The sequence below is a fragment of the Propithecus coquereli genome, unplaced genomic scaffold (genome assembly GCF_000956105.1).
Source record: "Propithecus coquereli isolate 6110/MARCELLA unplaced genomic scaffold, Pcoq_1.0 Scaffold5, whole genome shotgun sequence".
Classification (NCBI taxonomy): domain Eukaryota; kingdom Metazoa; phylum Chordata; class Mammalia; order Primates; family Indriidae; genus Propithecus; species Propithecus coquereli.
Genome location: NW_012150840.1, coordinates 16483257 through 16492044, shown reverse-complemented (window position 1 = coordinate 16492044; position 8788 = coordinate 16483257).

Genomic DNA, 8788 nt, shown 5'->3' with positions numbered 1-8788 from the left:
GTGAGCCAAATAAACTTATATTGTTTAGAAAGGACCTAGTCCGTGGTTTTCTGTTATAGCAGCACAAAATGGACTAAGTCTGCTCTTTCAAAATGACATCAAGGATCCAGATTCTTCTGTCTTTATCATCCTAGAGTGTTGACTTTTTAGTCTGATTTGTGTTGTCTCAAAGTCATAACATGGCTGCTGTGGCTCCAGGTATTGTGTGGTTATTCATGTAAAAAATAAGCAGGAAGAGGCAACTCCAGACTTATCTGTCTCTTTAATTGAGAAAGTTTTTTTGTAATCCCTTCAGCAGTTCACTCATCTCAATAACCAAAACTTCATCACATGGCCACCTCTAGCTACCAGAGAGATTGAGAAATAAAAGCTCTCCAGACTCTATAGTGGAAGGCAGCAAGGGGACGACAGGGGAAGCATGGGAATGACTATCCCATTAGCCAGTGAAGACAATCTCAGTGAAATTTGTAGGACCTCTATGTGTATGTTTGTGGAATACTCAATGCCTGGGGACCCAAGCTTGACAATCTGGCCTACGCGAAGACTAACAGTTCCAATCACTGGTGTTTTGGAAGCATCTACTGGGTGCTACGGGGGAGAGGAGTCCCAGGAAGGACACACGGACACGTGCGTGCACACACACAACCAGCCCCTGTCTTTTAAAGACTTGCTCTTCTAGGTGTCTCTGCACCTAGCTATAAACAAGGACTCCGGGGGAGCCCCTAGGATAACGCCACCTTTTGAGATAATCACTTACTGGGCTGAGGGGTTTACCGGTACAACACTGTGTGGGGCTAAGGTTTCAGGGGTGTCTGGATTGTTAATGGAAACTCCCGTCTTGTGCGTAGCTTCCTGTCTTTGAATCCTGAGGATTGATCCCATTTGGGAGGCAATGTCCAGCATCTTCACACATTCAACGAGTGTATGTTGAGCCCCTCCTCTGTGCCAGGCGTGGTGCTGGGCATTTGGGATGTAAGGGTCAGCAGGAAGCCAAGGCCCTCTGCTCAGTCCAGTGGGGGAGACAGATGTTAATCGCAATCATAAACTGAGTATAAAGCATGAACTCTGATACCTGCTAAGGAGACAAAATGAGCAATATTAGAAGACTGTGGGCAGGGCACGGTGGCTCATGCCTGTAATCCTAGCGCTCTGAGAGGCCGAGGCGGGCGGATCGTTCTGAGCTCAGGAGTTCGAGACCAGCCTGAGCAAGAGCGAGACCCCGTCTCTACCAAAAAATGGAAAGAAATTAACTGGACAGCTAAAAATATATGTAGAAAAAATTAGCCGGGCGTGGTGGCGCGTGCCTGTGGTCCCAGCTATTCGGGAGGCTGAGACAGTAGGATTGCTTGAGCCCAGTAGTTTGAGGTTGCTGTGAGCTAGGCTGACGCCACGGCACTTGCCCCAGGCAAGAGAGTGAGACTCTGTCTCAAAAAAAAAAAAAAAAAAAAAAGACTGTGTAGCAGTGAGACCCTAACTCAGCCGGGTGAGGGAGAGGTTGGGGAGAGGCTGAGGAAGGCTGGATCATGCATTTGAGTCCAGAAACTTGTCCACTGTCTCAAGATCATCAAAACTGAGTCTGTCTACAATCCCTGTACAAGATCATATTTTTGTTATTATGAATGCTATTTTTGTTATATATTATTATTGTCACTTTTCCCCCATAGTGAAATGGGTATCATAAGACAGCAGGAGACAGAACCAGTTCCAGACTCTCAGCCCTTCCCGTTTATTCCCTGTGACGTGCAATGCCAGCAGCTGCTGCTTGGACTGACCAGTACTGTCTGCAGTTCTGTGTCTGAAGGCAGGTCATTCAGCTGTCCATACCATCCTGGGCCCAGGGCCAGACTGGCATGTTCAATGACGGGCAGAAAGGTTTTTCACACAGCCTGGCCCTTTGGGAACAATCGGGACAGCACTCCGTGTTGGCTGGGCAGGGTGGCGGGAGTGGTGGTTCTGTGTGTGTCTGTGGGGGTTTTTCAGGGCAGAGTTGGGGGCTTGTGGTGATACCCAGTCACTGCTCTTACCTCGTTTGGGATGTGGAGGGGCATTTTTCTATCTGTTCTCTTACAGAAACATAAAAAGATATAAATATGAATCCTAAAGAAAGCAGGACTTTTAGCAGAGGATTTTCAGACATATTTTCTCCTTTGTTGCAAGTATTCAGCCCATCTCTGGGAAGGTACCCCCAGATCTCAGTATACCTCCAGTGAAAAGGGAAAATCATTCCACAGGGGTGTCAAGGGAGTCTCAGGCCCAAAACAGGCTTCTCCCCAGGGACTTGCATGAGAGCTTTGCTGTCTGAACAATGTGTCTGTGGAAATCTATGGCTGTGGGCCATCTCTGCTGCCTGGTGGCCACTTAAGGTAGCACAAAGAGGCTCCAAGGGCCCAGTTTTCCTGGAATAAGACATTCCAGTGATGAGCCTGGGTCATCTGAGAGATGCTGTGTCAGGGAGACACTGTTCTCTTTTGAATGGACTTGCAGCTGAGCTGCTCTGGAGGCCACAGAGCCACAGGCATGTGGTGGAAGCTGCCACAGCTTAGGAGCTCCTGGCACTGTGGGAGCGCCTGGTCACTTGGGGCTGGGGCAATGGGAATCCCACTGGCCTAGGAGTTAGGAGACCTGGTTCTAGAAGTCTCTGGGATCTCAGTGACTTTGCACAGTGCTGACACACAGTAGGTGCTCCGTAATGTTTGCAAAACCTCATTGATCTGTAAATAATGCCTGTCTGCTTATCTCCAAGAGTTTTGATATAATGATATATATGGAAACGTTTAGAATTTAAAAGCATCTCTCTGAATTCTTATAGCAGTTACCCAAGCTCAGGACTATTGTTCCCATTCCTACAGGAGAGTTCACTGGGCCTCGGAGAAGTGAAATGACTCTCTCCAAGACTCCTACCCTGCGCAGGACAGAGCTGAGGTTTGAATCATTCTGCTGTAGGAAAAGCAGCTATTTCCAAGAGCCTGGCTTCAGGAGAGGGGGCAGGGAATCAGGGAGAGAGACCACCCAGGAAGGGACACCAAGAATTCAGAAGCTGGGGACAGCTAGAAAGAAGCAGGGAAGGCCCCAGAAAAGTGTGAAGACCTGTTCTAACTAGCTGGGATGGGCACGAACACTGAGCATGTCCTCAAAGGCAATTTCTCCAAGCCACTGCCCTCATCTTCCACTCCCTACCTCCAGCCCAGGGCTGGACCAGGCTGGACCACCCGGCCGCCTGCCCCCCTCACCTCTGCTCTCACGGCCCTCACTCAGCCCTTCTGGTCGCAGCCTCCTGCCTTTACTGCTCCTGCTGAGTTCTGTCATTTGAGCCCCCTAATTTAATAGGTTTGTCTCATTATTTTGATTAATCATATTAACTCATGTTAATTAAGAGAGAGATTTAAGCAATGACAGAGGTTAATGAAATCAGCCCCTGTTCTTCTCTGGCTTTTGTAGGGGCTGCTGGTGGGCATCTGGGGGAAGAAGAGGGACAAATGGGATACGGTGCCTCAGCAGGAATAGCCCAGGAAGTCCAGGGAGCCTGCAGAGAAGGGGGGAGAAAGGTATCTGGGACACGATCAGTTACCAATCAGAGTTTCTGTCTAATTGAATGTCTGATTTTATTAATGATGGAATTTATAAAGGTCCTTAAGAAAAGAAAAGAATTTAGTCAGTTCAGCAGTTAACTGTAAAAATTAATGCAGAGGATATAAGTTAAAAGGGCCATTTTATTTGTCTTCCTTTTTTTTTCCTGGTAGTGGAGGATAGAATTGGGCCCATCACCTCTGAGGTCTTTTCCATTTGTGGGCTCTCTTTATTTGGTGCAGAAGAAACAGATAAATGGTTCCAGGACCTCAACCTGACACTGTTAGGGGCAAAAACCCACTGCTGTCGCCTTGAGGTCCCCTTTTCAGAGGAGGAAGCTGAGGCTCAGAGATGTTTGGTCACTTGTCCCAGGCGTCACAGCTTGAGAGCCAAGGACCTGGGATTCCCACCAGGCCCTCAATTCCCATGGCAGGGAGGTTCCTGATGGCCATGAGCAGTGTTCCCCACAATTGACTTCCACAGCTGGGAGAAACCTCTGGGACCAGAGGACACCTCTGTCTGATCACAATGACTTTGGTTGTGGAGAGGAGCGGGGACATCCTGGCACAGACCCCACTGGATGGGACCTTCATCTGGGGAAGAGGGGTGGAGGGAGCAGCAGACATGGGAGCCCAGTTCTTGCCAGGTTGGGGTTTCCAAAGCTGCCTTTGCCCCAGCTGACGAGTGCTTCTATCCCATCTTCCCAGTTGTCCTGGGGCCAGGGAGGCCTGGTGTTATGGGTTAAATTATGTCCCCCCAAAAGATATGTTGAAGTCCTATCCCCTGGTACTTGCAAGTGTGACCTTATTTGGAAACAAGGTCTTTGCAGGTGTAATCAAGTTGAAGTCATATTGAATTAGGGTGAGGCTAATTCAGTCCAATTGGACTGATGTCCTTATAAGAGGAGAAGAAGAGGCAGAGACACACATGGTGGAGGATGACAGCCATGTGAAGAGGGAGGCAGAGATTGGGGTGACGCTGTGACAAGCCAAGGGATGCCTGGGGCTACAAGAAGCTGGAAGAGACAAGGAAAGGATCCCCCGCTGGAGCTTTCAGTGGGAGCATAGTCCTGCTGACAACTTGACTTTGGACTTCTAGCCTCTAGAACTGTGCGAGAATACGTAGCTGTTATTTTAAGCCAGCCGGTTTGTGGTACTTTGTTACAGCAGTGCTAGCAAACTCATACACCTGCAAAGGCTGGACTGGGTCTGAAACTCCTTCACTTGCTGACTGATGCTTCTTCAGCTTAGATTTTGATCTCTGTTAAAATGCAGAAAACGTTCTTTAGGTTCTTGTCTGTCCTTTACAGATAGTAGGAAGGAGAGCGTGATATGCCTGACACTTCTCAGGGGTCACCAGGGAAAATGCAACCAATGCTGCAAATGCCAACCTGGACCCAAGCTTGCCCAGGGCAGCCCTCCCCACGATTGCTTGAACACCTGGATCTCAAACCTAGGTGTCTTTTTCTTGGGCCTATAATCTCACAGTACCTGTCCTGTGAGCTTTTTTCTCAGACCCTTGGGATAAACATGAACTCTTCATGGCTTGTAAACTAACTCTTACTAGGGCCAGGGTCAATGGCTCTCTGGGTTTCCCATTACATATGAGAAGCTGCAGAGTCTGGTGTAGGGATATCACCCCTTCCTGCTGCTGCGCTCATGACAGACATCATTAAGAGGTCTTACACCTGTTCCTGCTAAGCCTGTGAGTGGCCTCAGAATTCGGCACTCCAACTGATCAGAGTTGGTATGTCAGGATTCATTTATTCATTCAGTAAATGTTTATGGGGGCCTACCAGTGCCAGCCTTAGTGCCAGGCACCAGATGTACAGTGATGAACAGCACAGATTGTCCTATAGTCTGGAATAAACTTTTGGGGCCATTCCTGACTTAGTGCTAAGACCATTTACCTGGAATCAGAAACCCTTCCTATCACTTGGACAGTGCACTTTGTCTCATGTCAGTTTCCCCGTCTGTAAAATGAAGGTTGAGCTAGATTACTTCTATGGTTCTTTCCATCTCTAAATTCAAAACTCTTCACCTGAAAAGCCGGTTGAAGACCTAGTGTCTCAATGAACACCCAAGTCTTTACTAATGAGAACTCCAGGCAGTATAGTGGTCATTTGGGTAGGGGAGCCATTTGGGAATAGCAGAGGCCTTTAGCAAAGACCTTTGGTTGCACCTAGACAAGACAGTGCCTTCCCCACCTGGGGGGTGGGGGTGAGCCCCCTGAATCAGCCAGGCATCCCCCTCATCTGTGCCCAGAGGAAACAGTGTGTGTGTGGAGGGTGGACACTCCAGGGGGAAAGGAAAGCGAGTAGAGGCTTAGCGATAAGAGTCTAGGAGACACGTCTGGTGAGCAGTAGGTAAGAAGACACACATTATTTGTGCAGGGTAGAGGCAGCAGACAGGAGTGGGCAGGTTTAGTCCAGATTATAGCAGGCTTAGAATGCTGGGTCGATGACTGCAAACTTTACCACGTATATAATGGGAAGGTTGTAAAGACAGAGTACTGCTTGGGGTTGGAGTGTCATGGTAAGGGCCAGGCTTCAGGAAGATAATTTGCTGATCATGTGTGTGGTGGCCAGGCAGAGACAAAGAAGGGTACTACCTAGTAGGCTAAGGTGAGCAGGAATACGTGACAGGAATAAAACGTATGGTGAAATTATCTGTATTTTGTAATCTTCCCCTTTTCTTTATTTCCCAAGCAGGAATTATTCTTGTTGTACACTGTTGATTATCTTTTAAATAAATAAAACAGAGTTTTATAGTTGCCTAAACACTGACCATTCCAGTAGTGTTCATTCCTTTCCATAGTTTTGAGTCTCCAGCTGGTATTTTCCTTCAGCCTGTACAAATTCTTTTGACTTTTCTTATATTATGGATTAGCTTTAATTTGGATGAAAGTCTTTATTTTCTCCTTCATTTTGAAGAATATTTTCACTGGATATAGAAATCAAATTCTTGGTTGACATTTTTTTTTCAGCCCTTTAAATACATCATGCCATTGACTTGCAGTGTTTTGGACAAGAAGTCTATAGTCATGCTCATCTCTCTTCTCTACGTAATAGACCTTTTTTGTCTGGTTGCAAGCTAGCCGAGAGAGTGGAGAAACGTTTTGCAGCATCCTCTAGATCCCTATGTTGGGGTTGGCCAAATTGGTGGTTCTCAGCCCTGACTATACATTAATTCACCCGGATAGCTTCTTATGAACTGTGGATGCCCCCAGGTATTCTGATTTATTGGTCTGAGATGGAACCTTGGCTTCAACATCTTATAAAGCAACCAGGTGATTCTGAGTGTAGCCATGGTTGAGAACCACTGCACTAAATAGTGATATGGTTTTCTTTTGTCACTATGTGGTCTGAACATCAGTCACAACTGAACCCTAGTGAAAAATGTGGGTTCTCGAGTGAGCAGAGTGACTTGCAAGTCAAGAATGAGTGGAAAGAAGGCATCTTGATGGCTGATCTACCCTGAGGAACCCAAAACTCCCACCCAGAGCTGAGCATAAGGGAACCAGGGTTAAAGTCTCAGCCCTTTTATTTGTCAGCTGTGTAGCCTTGTCAAGTCACTTAAACTCTCTGAGCTTTATTTTCAGCATCAAAGAGAGGATAAAGGAATTATCTAGCCCAGTAAGTGAGAGTATGTGGATTCGGGAGCCAGGTTGTTTTGCCACTTATAAGCCATGCAACCTGGGCAAGTCCCTTAACCACTCTGAGACTAGGTTCGTTCATCTGTGAAATGGGGATAATAAAACTCAAAGGTTGTTGTAGGGTCTATGTGTAGTGGATCACTACACATAGAGCACTTAGAATAGTAACTGGCACATACCAAGTGTTAGTCAGTCAGTCATAATTTCCCTAATTCCTGCTAGAACTACCCAGATACATCTCCTTCCCCTTATGGCCCAACACGCTTGGATAGAGAGCATTTCCTTTCTCTGGGCTCCAGTAATTTATTTGCCTAGTTGTTCAAATAGGCAATAAATATATATTTAGAATTAAAAAGTTATGGATATGGTCCTTTTTGCACCCTTCCTTTTACTCTCCCTTTGCTGCAACAATGTGTCCAGTCGTCATCTGTGGCATATGTATCACGCTCTGTAAACCTGTATTTTCCTCTTGCCCTATAATCCTATCTTTCTCTCCTCAATAAACCTCAGTTTTGTGCTTGCCTAAAAAAAAAGTTATGGATATGGAAATATTTGCTCAGTTGCCCTTGGAGGATCTCCACATATTCTCAGAGTATTGGACTTTCTGCCTTGATCGTGAAGATGGTGAACACACAGCCCAGCGCATAGTGGGTTCTCAATGTTTGTGGAATGAATTAATGAACCAAGGGCAGGAAGTACAGCTGGACCTCCCGAGAGAGTGGAGCTGGCAAACAGGAATTGAGGCTGCCATTGTCTCTGTAGATTCTCTCTCTCTGTCTCTCACAAACGCCTCTGCTTCCTTCTTTGTGCTCTTTCTCTTTGCTCTCCCTGTGTTTCCGAACCCACAAACGGTCCCAGCCTAGGTCCTGTTGTTTGCCCCACGAAGAGCCAATTATGGAGACAACAAGGAGTGCCAAGGAAGAAAGGGATTTTAACATGAAAGATGTCTGTCAGGAGAGCAGGAGAAATAATCTCAAATCTGTCTCTCCAACTGACTAAGGGCAAAGGCCTTTGTAATGGGCTGTGGAATGCAGATCGTGTTGCGTGAGGTTGACGTCACTGGGTCTTCGGGTGGCCTGATTCAGGAATCAGCCGCTGGCAATGGGTGGTGAGGCCTGTGGCGAGGCTGGGTAGTCTGGCTGTTAGGCTTCCCTGGTGAAGTCTGAGGGAGCTAAGACTAACTCAGGAAGGGGGCCATTCTGCAAGGCCAAGGACACCCGCAGTCCAGCTTTTTCTGTATCTCCACATACACACAGTGGAAACGGGTCCCCTGAGGCAGCCTGATGTCACCTCTCCGTCTTCATTCTGGAGTCCTGTTATGAGAGTGGCCAGTTTTGTGCCCCTTGCTTCTTCCTCTGACCCTTTTCTGCCACACAGGGAAGCGCCGTTGAGACCTGGGGGCTGAGAGAGACTGCTCCCACAGCACCTGGCTGGGGTGGTCGCTGGGGTAGTGGGGAGAATTTTTCTCTTTAGACGTCTGGGAGATGCACGTGTGTTCCCCAAGGGTGCACCGGGAAGGAAGTGGAAGAATAGGAGGCTGCTGTACACCGGCACCTCCACTGAGCCA